This window comes from Haemorhous mexicanus, chromosome 11 (assembly GCF_027477595.1).
Source record: "Haemorhous mexicanus isolate bHaeMex1 chromosome 11, bHaeMex1.pri, whole genome shotgun sequence".
NCBI classification, from domain to species: domain Eukaryota; kingdom Metazoa; phylum Chordata; class Aves; order Passeriformes; family Fringillidae; genus Haemorhous; species Haemorhous mexicanus.
Genome location: NC_082351.1, coordinates 8064205 through 8082266, shown reverse-complemented (window position 1 = coordinate 8082266; position 18062 = coordinate 8064205). Strand labels below are relative to the sequence as shown.

Here is an 18062-nt window from a genome sequence, read left to right as displayed (position 1 = left end):
GTGCAAAAGGGGTTGGGAGGAGGAATGAGGGTCAGAAAGCCTGGCAAATGAGAGAAAACCAAAAGAGAGGGATTTGGTTTGCCTATGAAAGAAAGCCTGGCAAGGAATGTGTTGCCTCTCTGTAAACACTTCATTGCCAAGTAAATACTAGAGGGGACGAAAAGTCCTTTGTAATAAAGATCAATGCTGGCACAAGGACAAAGTGGTACAGATTTGCTATTAATAAACTTAGCCTGGAAATTAGATTTTCAACCACTGGAGTGAGATTCTGGAGCAGTGTCTCAAAGGGAGAAATGGAAACCAGGGGAGCTTTGTAAAGGAGCTCGAGGAGCCTGCAGTCACAAGTTTTCTCTCTGACGCAGTCTCATTTCACGTCATGCATGCAGATGCCTTAGACAGCCTGGCCCAGCAGTCCAGACAGGAGGGTGACTTGCAGGAGCAGATGAAGCAGCTGTAATCAGGAATCAATAGCCAAGGTACAAATCAGCTTCAGGGGAGGAGAGTTTCAGAGTAGCTGAGCTCTGCAGACATCCAGTTTTGACTGTGTCTCGTGGTTGGATTTTGAGAGTCCTACATCTGTAGTCTGCAGGGAGAAGGGATTTTCTTTCACTTTTCTTTTTCTGCAGCAATTGAAAAATAGAGTTAGAGATTTATCATTCTATAGAGACAAAAGTTTTCTCCTCAGTTGTCCAAACAATGCCTGTTCAGCTATGACAAGAATATCTTTGTTCTAAGCTGTTGTAGGATGTTTGCCTTAGCAACACAGAGGCATTTGGAGAAGCTGCCTACATACAGTCTTCTCTCTTGGCAAATAGAAGAGAGGAATACAACAAATGCTGCTCCCTAAGAAACTGAAAGCATCAAGAAAACCTAATTAAGATGGATCTATCTCCTTCTGAGGTTTCCCCCAAATTCTTTTATACTTTCTGTCAATTCAACATTGAGAATAATCTGTATAGGGGATAGTCAATGTCAATTTCTGTATTTCTTTCTATGTGGTTTTTTCCTTCCTCTACTACTTCATTGTTTCTCTTCTTTCCCTCACATTTTAAATGAAACCAATGAAGGTGCTTTTGTTGTGCTGGTTTCATGCCTTCTCTTTGTAATGCTCTTAGTTAATGTAAGAAACTTTTGCCCATTGAGGGGATATTTTATTATATTAGTTTAAACAAACACAAGTTATAGAAACCAAGGGCTCAAATCTTACTTGCTTTCCTTTTTTGTTACTGTTCACTCCAAACTGGAGCAGTGGATGTAATCAATTGTAGTGGATGTAAAGAGAGGACTGAAAAAATTCTGAAAAATTAGTAGTTGTAAACTTGGAGTTTTGCTCTGAGTACACACTCAGTTTTGAAACGGTCAAGGGTTTGTAGATGTTTGAGCTGAGAACAGTGGATCCTCAAGAGTTTGTGTGTTTCTGTAAATCATATTGAGAATCCCTCCCCTATGTACGTTCCAGAGTGGCAGCACTCGTGGAATAATGGAAGATGTTTGGAAAATGTTTTCCATGTCTCTTTATGTTGTGTCACTGCCACATCTCTCTGCTGCCTGCAGGACTGAGCCACAAAATCCTGTTTAGCCTGGTTTCCACAACCACAGGGCTGCCCTAGAGATCTGGGAGCTTGTGAAAGCCACCAGTGGGTGTCAGACCCCACCCTCAGCTGGATGGAGAGGCAGCCGTGGAGCAACCCTGGCAGACTTCTCCAGTAAGAGAAGGAAGGTGAAAGGTTTGCTGGTTTGTACCCATTACTGGGATGAAAGAAATTTCAAGGTGTTTTTTCCCAAATAAGTGGTCATTTTGCCACGGTTCCTGCTTATCCTGTCAGAGTGACCTGCTCAGCTCCTCCCTCAAGCTGAGTTTCATTCTTTCCACTGGTGAGAGGAGTGAGGGTCATGTCAGTGACATTCTCCTCCTCTGGTTGCATCGGCCTCAGCTGGACAGTAAATAATGTAGGGTGGAGTACATGAATGCCCAAAGGTGTGTTCATAAATCCCATTGAAGGGACTATGAACAGTTTCTTCAGTCAGAACAAACAGAGTTTGGAGTGTGTTGCACAGGATGAATTGAAAAACACTGCTGTTGCCCTGTAATCTATGACTGTCAAGATGTTTCCACTAAAGGGATAAAATCCCTTCTCTGAATAATGAAAGACCTTTTTCCTAGGAGTTATGTCACCCATTTGTGTCTCAGATAGAACATTAGTGCAGCTCTGGTGCAGAGGACACCCCATCTCCTGTCCTGTGCTCCCACCAGCTGTTCCTGTCTCCACACTCAGCTTGGCAGCTGGGGTGGTTCTTTGTGTCAGTGTGGTTGGTCACTTCTGCTGAGATGGTTTCTTCCTCCTCTGGAGGAAAGGCTGTGCCATTATCTATAAGGCATTAGGAGCCTGGTGCTTCTTGTGCAGTGCACAATTCCAACACCCAATGGACTGGACCTTGTCGTTTTTTCTGAGAGACAAGCCAGCTATAAGCACCCTTCCATATGGGGAGTGTGGCAGGAGGGAACTTGGCACAACCCTTTGGCTTGGTTCAGATTCAAGTGAAGTGAGCCTGTTCTTGAAATACGTCAGTTATAACCAGTGCCACACCATTGGACTTTGTACCACTGGGTTGTAAAAATATGTGAGGGGGCAAATCTTGGTCATTTTGGATGTGGAGGGTCTCCCATGCTCAGTTGAATCACTGCTTGCAGTCTCTGAGGATGCAGCAGATCAAAAGAAGGAGCAACTGGGCATTAGAAGATGAATTAATGAAAGGAGCAAGAAGGCAGCAGGCAGTGGGGATTACCCCCATCTTTCCTTTTCCTGGCTATGCCTGGGATTCTACATCTTGGTAATATAGAGCTCAGTGCCCAGCTGGGAAGTGTGGCCCAGCTCCCAAGAAGGAGGTAGATTTTAATGTCCACTTCTCTGTCTAAGATTATGGATACTGACACTTCTTTTGTACATCTGACTGCAAGAGAGTCCAGTCAGCAGGGTGCAGAGCTGGGATTTAAATGTAACTGAACAATTGGGAAGGACAAGAAGGAAGAGATCTTCATGTGATGCTGCAATCTGTGTTCAAGGCAGTGTTGCCAGATCTTCGAGAGGAAATCTGCTCAAGGAAGTGAACTAACATGATGTAATACCCTGAAAAGAACTGTACAAATCAGGAACTAGTCCAGTCTCAGTGTTTTGCCTTTTGTTCTGACTCCTCTGGGCTGCTGCTGACCAAGAGAAGCAGTGCAGTCCCTGCAGGCATTTGCCTTTCATTTCAGTGGCTCAGAGTAAGGGATATCACACAGAGACAGGCCATCATCTGGTGAAACTTAAGTTCAGCTGCAAATGTCATGGAAGATCACAGTGATATATGTGTGAGGTGCCTCTAGCCTGTTACTATGAAGGTGTAGTACTTCTTGTTTTACCCATTTTCTGTCAAGGGCTTTGCACCTTTACAGCTCACTTTGACAACTGGTGAAGCATCTGCAGCACAATCCCTCAGAGTGACCTGTAACACAGCCTTGATCTGGAACACACCTGTAATTTTCCACCTACAATCCCTGCTGGCAGGGGTTAATGGTAGGTGGCTCCTGCCAAGTGACTCAGGCCATGACTGGTGCCTGCCCAGCTCTGATAAAATCTCTGCCAAGCTGTTTAGAGGATTCCTTGCTCTGATCCTACCAGCTCATGTGGGTGTTGTCTCCACACCCCTGGCTCTGCTGGCAGGTATCTCACTTGAAGCTGACAGCTCACATCTAGCTCTTGGGCTTTTCACTGACTTTGCCTGAATGCGAGAGATCCAAGAGCTGCATTTGTGATGTAACACAGTGTCGTAGGTTGTGGAGCATCAAAGACATTGGTGGTTTTTTTCATCCTCTTTTAAGTGACAACAGAAACTATGAGCAGATTATTTGGGAGTTGGTTTATTTGTTTTTGGGCTCTGCCAGTGTTGTGAGCTTGGCCCATGTTAGGGATGGTTGACCTTTGTGTGAAGTGTTTGATGACTGATGTGGTGAGTGGGGACACCTGTGACCAGTGGCCTTTGCCTGGCTGGTGAGGGCTGTTAAGTGCTTGCTCTGGTGCCTTTGCTGGGTGTAAATCAGGAGTAAGTCACCTGCAGAGGTGTTTGGAGCAGCTTGGGCACAGGTCTGGTTTGCAGAAGTGCTTCTTCAAATCTCTCTGGCAGAGTAAAGGTGTCTCAAGGCAGTTACTGATTAATTTTTCATCTGTTTGATTTTCATCCCTGACAGAGTGGTAGAGAGACACTGTGCTAGGATCAGTGCTGCTCAGCACAGAGTGGGGATGAGGCTGCAACACTTTGCAGCAACATGGTGCTCTATTGGCTTGGTGTTGATTCATTCAAAATATTTATTCCTCAATAGCACTGTTTGTTTCTGTGTGAGTAGGGAAAGAAGTGGAGAATTTTGCTTAATATTAATTTTCAGTGGTGCAGTTAATTGTAGACTTCTCTGAAACGTGAATATATTTCTTTTCCAAGTGTTCCTTCCCCCATTAACCTAAGCGTAGGTGAAAGCTTTGACTTCACAGGGTTGTTACTGTTTTGTCTCTCAGTTCCATGTGTAGTGAAAGGAAACAAATCCAGCCTTACACCTGTTGGGTAACATAAGGGTTGGTCAGAAGGGAACAAGGAAGTGGGACAGAAGCTCCTTGGTTTCCTCAAAGCTGTTTTCCATTATGCCAAGCACTCTCACTCCTCCTCCTCCAAGCTCCCTCTGCATGGAAGAGAAAGCACAGAATTTCAGTGCCTTTCTCCTGGATGGAGGGTCAGGGTGCTGATCTGGAAAAACTTACCCACAAAGACACATTTTATCTCTGGGCATCAGCACAAATTCCCTGATCAATGTCAACAGTGTCAGTTGCTGGAGACCTCTGTGACCTCCACCAGGCATGGCCAGTGAGGGGACGGGAAGGTGCCTGTGGGTTTGTGGTAGAAGTGGCCCTTCACCCCTTCCAGAGTGACAGCACTGTGAGTAAGGGCATGGCATGGCTGAGGTGGCAGACAGCTAAACTGACCTCAGTGGTGGCTGCTTGCTAAAGCCAGGCTGTCACCAGAGTCTCGGAGATGAGAGGAGCTGCTTTTGAAGGCTTTGGGAGAGACTTTTCTCAGACAAGAGGGGCTAAGTGAGACCCAAAGGACAGTAGCCCTCCTGAGTACCTCATCCCTGAGTACCACTGTTCCTGTTCATTTGTAGCCAGAACATTTAGATATATTCATAGACAGGGGTATTGCCATAGTTGCCCAGCCCTGGTCTTTCCTCTGCAAGGCTTTGATTGTGGGACCCTACACTGCAATCACTCTGAAAATGAAGCCAGGCCTGAGTAAGAGCTGCTGGTTAAGCACTGAGTCATGGAGGGAACATGTGGCAGCAGTTTCTCAGAACTCCTGCTGGCTTAAGTGGTAGCAAAGAGGAATTCTGTCTGTGGTTGTAACTTTGCCAGGGGTTCCTAGATTTGTGCTGCTCTAGTGCACAGGCAGCAGGAACAGTCACCACAGGTATTGGTGACAGCTGTCATCAGTCCTGGAGTCAAGGGCAGAGCTGCAAAGGGGCTGTTTCATACCTCTAGGAATATGTGCCTTTAGTGTCATGTGCTTCCTCTCACTGTGTGCTTTTCTATCCCTGATGGGCCTAACAGCAGCCTGCTGGAAGTGTCTTGTGCAGTTGGTTTTGGCCACCCTGAGGAGCTTTGTCTTTGCACAGGATGATTCAGTGAAGGTGCCAGGAGGGAACAGTTTGACCAGACAGAGCAATCATTTCTTGTTGGGTGGCATGAGATAGCCATGGTCCTAGGAGATTAAAGCTTTTCAGGAAATGCTCTTGTACATGTGGTCCTCTTCCATTCTTGTGTTTTCCTCTTGCTTCCAGCTAGAAGGGTTTTGTGCCAAAAGAGATCCAAGAAGATTTCTACTCCTTTCACTGATGATCTCTTCCCTTGCCTTTCCTTTGTCCTTGCCTCAGTCCCCCTGAGGCTGTGGGGTCTCAATCCCCAGCAGCCAGCCTGTGTGAGGATCAGCACTGTGCAGAATTCAGGCTCTTACTTTATCCCCATCTGCAATTTCCCAGCCATAATATTTTAATTCCCGTCCTTCACACCCATTTTTGGAGCACACTTTTAAGGTCTAACTCCAAGTCCAGGAGCAGTGAGAGCAGTGGGAGGATGCTGTGCATGCCAAGGAGAGCAGCAGTGTCCTGACCTGGTGCTGGGGGTGCAGGTACATGTTAGTCCCTCTTGCCACATGGACTCAGGGACAATGGGAGTGCAGGAATGTGCATCCTGAGAACATAAATGTGTGGTGGTTGGTTACACAGATCAGCAGGTGCTGCTTCTTTGAGTGGAAGGATTGATGTGCAGTGTGGACTTCCAAGAAACCATGAAATAGTGTTTCAACAGACCCAGAACATCTGGGAGCAAAGGATTTTAGAGCTGGATTGGGAGCTGGTAGTGGCAGCATGACTGTGACCTTGTTAAACATAAACCTAAATAAAAAGAAGCCTTTCCCAGCTAATACTGTAAAATATAACTTAAGCAAAGTTAAAGGACTTCCTGAGTTAAACTTGGCAAGTGTTGTGTAAGAAAACAATATTAGAATTAGGTATTCTTTAAAAACAATGCAAAACAGTGTGATTTGCCCTCAGGAAAGAGTTATCTTCATAAAAGCTGAACATTGTTCAGTGGTGAAGACAGCATTAGGAACAAAAAAGTGAAAGCAATGTGGAAGGGGAGGGTGAGTTGAGCATAGCTAATATAAATTAGAAATGAAGTGCAGAAAACTAGAAATGAAAAGGAAAATGGAAAATTATCCTTGGCTGCTATCTTGAAGGGCACTAAAGAATTTAAACATTCTGCTTGAAACAGAAAAAGGAATTGTATAAGGTCTCTTTGAAATGGAAATGCTGCAATTGTTAATGATGATGAAAATAAGTAGAAGCATTTAGTAAGTATTTCTGATCTGTGTTTGGATGACAGCAGAATAATACACTAGACTCACAGGAGGACAATGAATTAATTTCTCAATTATTAGGCACCAGGAAAAGTATTATAAAATACCAACTAGTAATAAGCATTTTAGAAAGTACATGTTCAGATAACGTGCAGGCAAGAGCCCCAGCAGAGGTGTTGGGAGAATTGGTGCTGTGCATGTGGCAGGTCTTAATGGTGGGGAAATCCAGGACACTGGGGTTTTAATATGCCAAAAGGAAAACTGGATTAGACAAGCAAAACAATCATGTGGGAGTTCAGAGTGAAGGGCTCTGTGGTGGCTAAGCAGCAGGCTGTAGAAGCCTCACAAACAGAACTCTGGCTTGATCTGACATAGCTGTAAGAAAGCTGCCAGCCTTTTCTGATGATAGAACCCTGTGACAGGGTTCAAACTAGCTGCTTTCCCTGAGAAAGAACTCTTAGCTTGGGACTGTTACTTACCACCTGCATCAACTATTCCAAACCATCAAGAAGAATGCAAACAATATCTCAAAACACCTCGGGTGAACTGACCAGTCATTACAGGGTAACAGCTTGTTACTGCCCAGCTGGGGATAGGCATGAGATGTTTGTAAAACTGTGTATAAGGGGCTGTGTGAATAAGCCAAAAACCTTTATCACTCCATGAAAGAATATGTCTTGTCTCTCTAAAGCAAAGTCAACAGCAACAGGGCTCCTTCCTGTCTCCCTCTTTTTCTGTGGGTTTAGGGAGAAGCCCTGAGGGAGATGATCCATTTGTGTAGTTGCTGCATTTACAGCCTCTCCTGACTCTTACAGGACAGAATGACTAGTCAGCTTCTTTAGGAACAAGTTGTTTGGAATCATGGAATCAAATAAATAACATTTTTAAAAGGCTCTGGATCAAGAAAAGCCCCAAAGTGCTGCCAACTTGAGAGACAAGTGGGCTGGCTTAAATTCCAGGCCACCATTCCCCAAAGCAATGTGGATTTTGGATTCACTGGCAGTGGGGATGGCCCCATGCTGTTTATTCCTGGGTATTCTGTCCACCAGTGAGTTAAGCTCCTGCTTACATAGGAATTCATTTCCCGTGGAAATATTCTGAATGATGATACAGATGCTGAAAACAGTAATTCTTCCTCTGATGGGTGAGGAGGGGGGCATGGAGTCTGTAGAGCTTGGAGCCTCCCTCTGAAGAAATCTGCTTGCAGGTGAGCTTTTGGGGTTGCCATGGACTGTCCAGCTGCAGGGCTTAGATGCTTTGTGGAGCAGCCTGTGACCTGAGGGAGTTTTCCCACCTTTGCACCTGCTCCAGGACAGATTTCCAAGAGGAACTCCAGGAGGGTTCTGTGTGCTGGCTGTGTCTCCAGTGGGCACTACCAGGGGCTTCCCTGCTATGGGCTGGAGGCCTGGATGAGATCTGGCAGCCCAGACTGCTCCTGCATAACAAACTGGAGTATAAAAGGGTGAAATGCTGCCCAAGGAGGCTTCAAAGATTCAAGTGGTGCTGCTTCCAAGCCAAGGCCTCACTGCAAAAGGGTGGAGCAGGAGAGGAAAACCTCATCAAAGAACAGCCTTTGCCTGCTTTACTCACTTGCCAAGAAGGCAAGGCTAAGGATGAAATATTACATTGTTCATATGCTCATTCTGCTTTCAGTTGTATGATAAAAATATTTATTGTATTTTTTATATATAAATATATGCACAGTCCCCCACCGCCTCATCAGCTTTGTCTCAGAGCTTCTCCTGTGCCTCTGCTTGGATGTGTTCACCACAATGGCAGAGGTGGTAATTCCACTTTATATTCTTAAAGCTGCCTTGCTAGGAAGGTAATTTGGTTTTCTTAAAAGGCTGGAGTGCTTTTCCCTGAATTGTTATTTAATGTGTATTTTTCAGATGTACTGACATCTCCAGTGAGCGTTTCATAATTTAAGGGTAAATTATTTCTTCTCAGTCTTCTAGGAAATGCCAGTACCTGTGAGTATCATAGAGAGAGGCCTTTGTGTGTTCAGTTAGCTCTGAGATAGGTGCATTCAGTTTCTGTGCTCTTGCACTTTGCACCTGGTATTATTCATCTGCATTCACTACAAATGAGCTTCTCAGCCTAATCTTTTGTTCCTATTATCAGGCTGCTATCTGTAATGCTGATGTAAAAGCAATATTAATCATTGGATGAATGGTAGGAACTAGAAATTGAATTACAAATGGAATTATCAGTATTTATGGAAAATTAATTATGCTGTAATGTTTTGTAGACCTGCATTGGAAAAGATCTGCACCATACAAGGAATGCTTTTCCTGGTGCAGCTTTATATAATCAATTCTCAGTATCTGGAGCTTTCAGTAGGTGATTTTTAGATGCAGTTTTAGAGCCCAGTGCTGCTTTTTCTGTGCAGGGTGAGGGAGGGGAGTGAGCTTGGGGGCCTTGCTTGTCCTTATCTTCTGGGGGTGGGAATGCAGTAAATGAAACCAATTCAGGGAAACTCTTAATCTCTCTATGCTATCTGTCTGATCTAGCAGAGATCCCATGTTATGCAGAAAAAAATTTCCAGGAATCAGTAGCTTCCACATCTGGGAAGTAACTTCAGTCCTAAAACTTCTTTGGCAAAAGCTGCTTGGAGGATGTTTTTAGGAGCATACTGTGAGTGTGACAGGCTGTTCCATCTGTTTGCAGAACAGTTGCAGGCTGTGAGCAGAAGAGATGGGGAGGTACCACTGACCTCTTCAAGGGTATCGCCAAAGCTGGAAAATACAGCTTGGAAAGGCATTTTAAAATACCTCCTTTGGTGTTAGCTCTGCATCAGTCTTTGCATGTCCTAACTGGCACTGTGAGGCTTGGGGTGCTGGTATTGTAGAAATCCATAAAAATGCAGCTCCAGATGTCAGCCACAAGCTATGCAGTTTCTGAAGCATTTCAGCACTTCTTAAATGTCTGACTGTGTTTGTGCTTACAGAATATTTTCTTTGTCTTATTCTTTTAGCAGTTGTTAGGTTAGAATATAAAGAGGACATTTTTCCTGATAATCACACGTAAACTGGTAGTAGAAAAGAATTCTTTTTAAATGTAATTCTCCTATTTAGCATTACCCCAGTAAAAATTATATTATTCAGAAGAAAAGGCCAGAAAATGAAGTCTTCCAGTTTCTCTTTTAAGACCTGTTATTAGTGAATCTGAATGAGTGCAGTGCTGCAGGCTCCTGCCATTTTTTCCAGCTGCAATGTGACTGCTGCCTGGTTTATGCATTGTGCAGTTTGCACACTGGGTTTGTCTTTCAGTCACTTCTTTCTTTACCTGTTTCTGTTCACAAACTGACCAGATTAGCATTGCTGCAGAGGTACCTGTTATGGGAGCTGTTGTTTCCTTCATCCATTATAGATGGGGGTTCCAAGGACATTCTCATTGTTCAGTAACTCTCAAACCATGATTTGTATCTGCTCACTAATTCCCTGTACGTGGGCTGTTCATGCTCAAAGGGTTTGTGCAGAGTGACCCTGGCCTGGGTCACTGTAAAGCCACATTTAATTTAAACAAGGGTACATTCAGCTGGCTAGAGTGTGTGTTTGGAGTTTAAACTCATGGTGGTTTCCTCCTGCCTCCATGGGGCTGATTACCACACATTCCTTTCTTTTAATTTCAGCCCTCTGCAGTTCTAGGAAAAGGTCCTTGATTAAGTACTGAGAAACCAGTCTATTTGTGGGTCTAATTTTACTGCTTCAATTACATTACTGTATGCTAAATATAGGAAGGCACCAAGCAAATCCCAGATCCAGGGCAGAACAGGGTGTTCAAGAGCACTGTTCAAGTTTAAATGGCATGGTTTGGGCCTCTGTTTAATTCTAGCTAATGAACCAATTTCTCACAGAGCATAAATGAGCACATCTACATTGATTTATAGGCAAGGAGCTGGGTCATCAGTTTGGCACAGCTAAAAATGAGCCCAGTGCCCAATTCCCTGCTTCCTGCTCCTAATTGAGGGGAGCAGACATAAATGGTGTGTCATGCTGTGGAGTTCAGAAGTCCTGGAGGGACTGCAGGGTGCTTCAATCTCTAAGCTGGTGCTTGAGAACCTGAAAATCATAGAGAGGAAAATGTTCAACAGCCTGTAACCTGGTCTTGTGATTTGCTGCTCACTCTACATTGCTTTCTGTGCTATTCCCTGGGTGGGTTTTTAGTAACCCTAAAATGCATGTGAGATAGCAATGAAGCCTGCTTGTCTCCCACACCTGGGTGTGTGGCCTTGGCATGGCAGGGACCTCCAGCAGCCTGTGTAACCAGGCATGTGGGAACTTGCCTTCCATCCAGCAGCAGAAAGAAACACCCAACAGACACAAACCCAGAGCATGGAGCGCTGCAGTAGGTGAGGGACTGATTGCAGTGGAGACAGAGCCTTATCTGTGAGCTGAGCAGCTCCTGTATCTCAGGGAGCAGCTCCTGGGCAGCCCCTGGTGGCATCGGGCCAGGCCCTGTCCCGGGGTGGCAGCACCACGGGACATTCACTGTCACCCCCGGGGGCTGGCTCAGGGCACCGGGCTGCCCAGGGGTGTCACACCTCCCAGCACAGCTGACACAGGATTTCTTGTATTGTCCAGCAGGGTCAGGCTTGAATTTTACAAAAGCTGTGTGAATTCTCAGCCAGCTGTGCCACTGACTGCGAACTTTGCAGCAGGATTGCTCCCTCTGTTCATACCTCTGTGCTGCTGCCTTGTATTTCTAGGGCAGCTTGTGGGGAACCCTGAAACAAACTCGTTTTGGTTCCTCTTTTCCTTTTTTCTCTGCCTCAAGGCTGTTCCCACATTCCCCACAGCTGGTGACTGCTCCATTTCCCTGAGTCTCATTCAGAGTGCTGTAGCTACAAGCCAGATACTTGTCATCTCGAAAAGATGTTTGTTTCCACAGAAGAATAGCAATGAGGTTACTGTCTGCTCCCTTCACAGTCAGCCCGGCTGGGAGAAGTCCAAATATCCAATCATCCCTTGGAGTTCATAATGCTTGAAGATAAAGCAGCCAAAAATAGGTTCTATGAGCTGGATGGCTCTATAACTTTCTGTGCTTATCTAACAAGAAAATGTTAGGAAGTGTACAGGAGGTCATGGACTAAACTGAGCAAGATCATGGGGCATGTGGGGGCTCATGAAGATGAGCTTATTGGTTATTTATTTGATTTACTTAGCCTCTCTCTGCTTGAGAATTCTTGCATTGCTCTTATGTTTGCTTGATGATAAAAGGAAAACCAACCCAGCTGTACTGTGAGGCATTAAGAGATGCTGAAAGGAGTCTTCTGGGGAGAGGAGGAGGGAGAAAGGAGAGTTTGCACAGCTCTGCCAGAGCCTTATTTTTTCCTGCCTTCCAAGAACAGGCTGTGTTCCATCCCCTGCCGCCCCCTCAGCTGGTGCTGGGAAGAACAGCTGAGTTTAGCTCACTGTTCCTGGAAGTCACTGAGACAACGAGCATCAAGAAACCAGCATTTTCTGTAGCACTCTCTGCTTCAATGGAAAAGATGAGCTGATCTTGATCCTGCTTGTTCACTAGCCAGGATTAACGCTCACTGCACCAAGACAGGCTACAAAATGTGCCCTTTCAGAAAGAGGCCAATGTCTGGAAGCCTCTCTGTAATGCAGTGTCACACCTTCAGCAAATGCATCTCTGATGTAACTCAGGCTGTCCAGGTTTATGCTGGCACCCCTTTTATTGGTTTTTTTGCCCATCAGAGCTGAAACAGAACAATTGTTCAGCCAGGCTGTACCAGTGGCCGTGTCTTCCTCTGTGCTCAGTGAGGGAAGTGCCTTTTGCAGAGCAGAAAATTCAGCCACAGACTTCCCCAGAACTGCCCTAGTTAAGAAAAGCCTTGTGAGGGCAGTTCCAGCTTGGTGCTGTGCACTGATGCACAGAATGTTTGATTTTTGGGCTTTTAGAGCCATATAACAACTATGCTATCGGATAAATTCCAGTCAGTTCAATAAAATTGCTTTTTTGAGGATTACAGATAGGGAGGATGAGTTTTTAGTTTATGATCCAGTGATTTGGATTCTGTTTGTTGTTGCCTGATGGGTTCTCCAGTGCCTCAGTTTCCCTGAGTAGTATAGGATATACTGATACTGTGGTTCAGCTGGGCATCCTTAGAGTTTATTAGTGCCTGTGGGGTCCCCAGGCAGAGAGATCTCCAGAAACACAATCTGTTACCAGACCACTGGAAATGCACTGGTTCATTTGCTTCTTTACTTAAACTGATTCAAAGCTTGTTATTCCCCAGCTGTGAATGTCACAGCCATAGCCCCAGTGCCAAATTTAGCTGAGTCTGATGAGATCAGGAAACAGCTTAAAGTGACCAGAACAGGCAGATGTAGGCATGTCTGGTGTTATTTCCATGGATGCAATTAATAGAAGTAGTCCAAAGGTTTTTCTCTTTCAGTGCTTTTGGCTTTCTTTATTCAAGGAATAAAAAAAATCTCTTTCTTTTCCTGTGCTTAAAATTGGCTTAGACTTCTCAACTGACACAGGTCAGCACTGATACTTTACTTTCTCAGTGGAACTCTGATGAGAGCTGGCCCCTGATGTCAGCTCCTCTTTGCAGTAACCTGGGAAAGAAAACAAATTTGCCATGAGTGCCAGCATGGGCATCTAGCACAGGGCACCCAAAGGAGAAAAAGTGTTGGGGTAACCTGGGGGGTCAAAACCACCATTTCTGGTAGCTGGCACTGGTAGCTGCATGTAATGAGACATCTTCTGGAGATGATTTTTGTGCCTGTGCAGAGTTCATGGAAGTGACAGGTTTGTTTTTTTTTTTTTTTTCTTTCTATCATGGAGGGTGGAGGAAGAAGGGCTGAAGCACTTGGATCCTACAAGACTCTGCTTTGCCCCATCCTGTCCCTAAAGGGATTTCACTCCTCTTCAGTTGAATTTCAGGCTTCAGAGCCATCATCCCATAGTCCTGTGAGGCAGGGAAGAGGCTGTGGGGTGATCCCTGGTGAGGGTCTGCCTCTGGGACCTGAGTGACCAAGGCCATCTGCAGCTCCCATACCTGCTGTGCTTTGGGCAGCTGCCTGGAGCAGCAGCTTTCTCCTGGAGTGTGCCTTCCAGGGAAGCAGGGCCACAGGGCTGGAGCTGTGGGTGTGCAGAGGGGCTGGAGGTGCTGTCCCTGGCAGCTCCCTGAGTGCAGAGCTCAGCCCTTCTGTTGTGTGTGGTCTTATTTTGGTTTGTGCTCATTCTGCTTACAGCGTGGGAAGGTGCCAGAGCAGCAATGTTCATGCTGCTGATCAGCCTGTAAGGGTTTCTTTGTTTGACTGCCTCAGTTCTTGGAATTGATCTAGGCCAGGCAGCATCTTGAAAAACACTAACTAGAAAAAATAGCTTCCACCTGATATTTTCCTTTTAGTACAGATTCAAAAGGAAAAACAGAGCTGCTACAAAAGACTGCAGGCATCCTGTGTGGTGAGGAGGTGTCAGCAGCTGAGTCAGGCCCACAAAACATCATTAAACAGAAATCTGTGTGTTTCTGCTTGTCTGGACACAGCTCCATCCCTGTGCTGTGCTCACAAGGTGGGTGAGTGTTTGCAGGGTGTGGAATAACTAACATACACTTAACAGACACAATAGTGATGGGTTTGGTCCTTGCACTGTGGCCTTGCAGATACCACCTACAAGAATAAAATACAGTCTCCTGTTTCTGAGTAACAGGCTGATCACAGTGAAATAAGGAATGAGACCATGATAGCATTCACAAATTTCCAACAAATTTGTTTTCCAGCAGCCTGGGATTTTCATGGATGAAGAATGAGAATTTTCTTTGATTTACATTTTATGATAAAAATGTTTCTCTTTTGTAATCAGAAGTTGCAGGGTCATTTGCTCCTCTGCACACGAGTCCTATCCACAGTTCTTCCCAGGCTTGCTAGCCCTGGGATGTTTGGTCATATGAGCTGTGACAATTGTCCTAGAAATATGAGGCTTGAAACCTAAAGTGCTCATTATCATTTCCATTACAGACCCATTCAGCAGTCTGCAATCTGGGATGCATCTAATGTTACAGGAAGCCATCTCCCAGGAAGCTTGGATTTGATACCAGTGAGGCAAATAAAGGGGGAAAAGGGGCCTGGAAGCCCAGGGTGCACGAGTGGCTTATCTCAGGATGGCTGACAGGTCTGGGAAGAAAGGGAAATAAGCTCTAGATTTTCTGAGTCTCAGCCAGCAGCTTTGCTGCCTCTCATCTGGGGGTAAAAGTCTCTGAAATGGATGGTTTGATCACTGTTGGCTCCTGCTTCCTTCCCTTCTCATTCATATTCAGTAGTTTGTTTGCCAAATGATCTTGTAGGTCTCCAGAAAGCAGAGGGTTGGAGTTTGAGAGTTCAGCTACCATCAAGCTCCCAAAGGTGCCTGGGAGCTTTACTTGTACAGCAGAAATTTCCAGAAGCCTACTGGTGACCTAGACCCTTTGCACCAGGTGCTGCAGTGGCACAGCTTGGGAGTGCTGCCCCCGTTCTGCCAGGAGGAAAGAGAGACAATCCTGTATGGCTGGGAAAGGGCAATGGTTTCTATCTTGTTGCATCCCTTGGCTTTAAGGCTTTAGTTGTTTTTTGGGAATGGCACTTAGAGGTGAGCAGAGACCCACAGATGCCAGCTCTGGCTCTGGTGTGTACTGAGAACTCAGAAGGGACAGAGGCCTCTTTCCCTCAGTGTGAGGTTTCTTTGCTGCCTCCATCCCAGGGGCATTTTGTTATCAGCTGCACTTTCCTCATCACTCCTAAGGGACTCTCCCCGAGATCTTATCTCCGTCCTCCCTGCCCTTTTCCATTCCTCTGCTTGGCCTGCACTCTTGGCTTCTTTCCTCCAGTGTCTTGTGCTCCTGACTGTCCCCTCCCTAGTCCTGGGCAGCACAGACTGCCTCCTCACTTCTTGTGTCCACCACAGATGTCCTGTTCTTTCTTAAATTCTCTCTTTCTTATCCTTCCTTCACTTTATAGCTGGTTCCTCTGTGGCTGTCAAGTGCTCTTGTCCCCAAGAAGAACAAACAGACCAAACAAGGTTTGCCAGGTCTTTGCTGTGCTCTTGATAAATTTGGTGTTTCTGTTGCTCCTGGTTCTTGAGAGCACAGGCAGGGAGCCCAGCACCCCCTCCCACGCAGTGAGCTCACTGGGAGCTGTCACAGTTTATTCTAAGAAATCAGCTAATGTACAGTACTCGGCAGAAGCACCCCTCCCCTGGGAGGATCAGCAGAATTAGGATGTGCAGCAAGTTATCTTGGGGATTACACAATCTTATCACCTCCTCCAGGGCACCAGGGAGAGGCTGCTCTGAGCACTCTGAGTCACACTTCCCCTGAAACATGGTACAGGTTTCCTGACTCACTTCCTCCCAGGACTTCTGTTTCCTTAGGTCTTTTCACTAACATCACAAAAAAAAAAAAAAAAAAAAAAAGAAAGAAAAGTGACAGAGAAAGGGAAGTCAAGGCAGCCATGGAAGAGCCTGCCCTGTGCCCCTTGTGTGTTCTGAGCTGGGGTGGGAAGGCAGTTCTGCTCAGCAGTGTATGGAGAGCCACTCACTGCTCAGGAGGTGGTAAGGATTTTGTTTGGCTCCCTGAGACAGCTGGGATATAGATGAGCACTTTCAGTTACATGGCTGGTTTCTATTATTTAATTTGGAATCACCCCATCATATATCTACAAATTAAATGCACCAGTGATCATCCTCCTGTGACTGGCAGCTTGTTCTTGCATCATCTGAGTCTGGAATGGAGAGAAGGGGTAGGAGCTGGGAGTGAGCAGAGCTGCTGTGGCACACATCCTGAACAGGAGCCTGCTGATTACTAAAACCAGATATTCTAAGCAATGATGGTGGGCTTGCCTTGCTCCTGGCTCTTAGTTTAGGCTGCTGCCAGCTCTCAGTCTCCAACATCAGGGCATTCTCTGCATAGTAGCTCTTTTCCTTCAAACCTCTGGATTTATAAGTCTCTCTTGTCATGAGATAGTCTAGGATATAATTTCTTTTTTATTTTATTTTTTTGAGCATATTCTCAGCCCTTGTAGTGACAGGGAGAGCTTGGAAAATACAACTCTGTGAGGGATCAGCAGCCTGAAGGCCAATAACCAGTTCCATGCAGCTGCTCCACCCTGACACCCCAACTATGAGCATTTGTGCTATTGTGTTTTTGAGAGCTGACTCCTGCATTGAGAGCACTTGGAATAAGCCTTGTGCACTTGCTCACCTACTTCAGTGGAGTAGGAGGGGATTGCTGAGCTACTGAAATAGCTGCCTCTTCAGCACCAGAAAATATACTCTCTCTGCATCACAGCCTAGTTCTAGAGTGCACTTTGTGACATAAATAAGTTCAGACTGCCAGTCATCCCCAGGGCTCAATTTTGTCAAGCCTTTATGGTAAGAGAAAGGATCTATATGAGGTCCAAGTCCTGCTTATCTCCACTGTGACCTGCCTGGCAGTGTGGGTTTCCAGGACATGCTGATAGAAGGTCAGAGCCTGGTTTGGTGTAGCACTGCCCTGCAGAGCTCTGGATCAGGCTGTAGCTGCTGATGGACTTCTGACATCTGCCCCCAATACCACCTGTGTCAGTAGTAGCAAATCACCCTCCTTACCTCCAGCTTGTGTCTCCCTGCTGGTAGAGGGCAAGTGAAAATGAGCAGGCCTTTCCATTCTGTGTCAGATGACTTCTCTGAAAACACTGGAAGGAGCTGAAAAGAGCATAAATGTACACCCAGTTCCTGTGTTTATTTGTGTGCTTGTAGCTTGGCAAGGGAGGGAAGTGTGACTGTGTGAGGACTCCCTCCTCCTACCCAGGATGTATCTTTTTGAATGAAGATTTACTCACACCAGTCAGTGAATAGCTTGTCCCAGGGAACTGGATGTGGGTTAGTTTTTTGGGAGGTTTGGCAGGTCAGAAGGAGAACATGGACAACCAGATTCTATTGAAACACCAGGAACTTGCAGTCTGCCTCCCAAAACAGCACTCTACAAGGGATGAAACACTTTGGCCTGGGTTGAGCATAGAATTTTCTGTTGTTCTGACAGCAGAGATCATAGAAAGCTGGTTTTGGGGTTTATTTGTTGATTTGATTTTGTTTTGTTTTTGTGTTCATTAGCAGGAGCAAATGCTGCTCATCTTGTTAGCTACTAATAG

At 45.6% G+C, this 18062-nt stretch overlaps 1 long non-coding RNA gene across 1 annotated transcript; it reads right to left on the bottom strand.

Moving 5' to 3' along the window:
- Positions 1 to 202: 202 nt before the first annotated feature.
- Positions 203 to 17679, bottom strand: LOC132332201 (uncharacterized). The gene is made up of 2 exons (XR_009487829.1): positions 17521 to 17679; positions 203 to 620 (listed from the first exon to the last, which is right to left on the bottom strand). It is a non-coding gene; the product is annotated as an uncharacterized LOC132332201 (long non-coding RNA).
- Positions 17680 to 18062: the final 383 nt, after the last annotated feature.